This window comes from Sinocyclocheilus anshuiensis, unplaced genomic scaffold, assembly GCF_001515605.1.
Source record: "Sinocyclocheilus anshuiensis isolate Anshui unplaced genomic scaffold, SAMN03320099.WGS_v1.1 scaffold2892, whole genome shotgun sequence".
NCBI classification, from domain to species: domain Eukaryota; kingdom Metazoa; phylum Chordata; class Actinopteri; order Cypriniformes; family Cyprinidae; genus Sinocyclocheilus; species Sinocyclocheilus anshuiensis.
In genome coordinates, this window is record NW_015555928.1 from 118,986 (window position 1) to 119,559 (window position 574).

The window sequence follows — 574 nt, forward strand, 5'->3', positions numbered from 1 at the left end:
TGTTTGTGAAGTTACGTCTCACACAAGGTTTTCAAATTACTTTACAAGTTATTTAATGAAGAAATATAGCATAATTATTTCACCCTCGCCGGACAGAGACGGTGCCCCGATGCATGTCGTGCCAAACCTCACATGGCAGCGTCATCAGCTTGAGATAGTTTTTTTGAGAGCGGCCTTTTTAGAGACCGCCGATCAATCATCCCAAAGCGATTATCGGCCGATAGTGATCGATAGCCGATCAATTGGAGCACCCCTAGTTTTTTTTAAGAATTCTCTTCTGCTCACCAAGGCTGCATTTATTTGATCCAAAGTACAACAAAAACAGCCAAATTTTTAATTATTTTTACTATTTAAAATAACTGCTTTCTATTTGAAAGCAGTTATTTTAAATATATATATATATATATATTTTTTTTTTTAAAGAAATTATAGAAATTTTATTTTGCACTGCAATTTTATGTTATTTATAATACTTTTATTTAGCAAGGATGCTTTAAATTGATCAAAAATATTATAATGTTACAAAAGATTTCTATTTCAGATAAATGTTGTTCTTCTGAACTTTCTATTCATC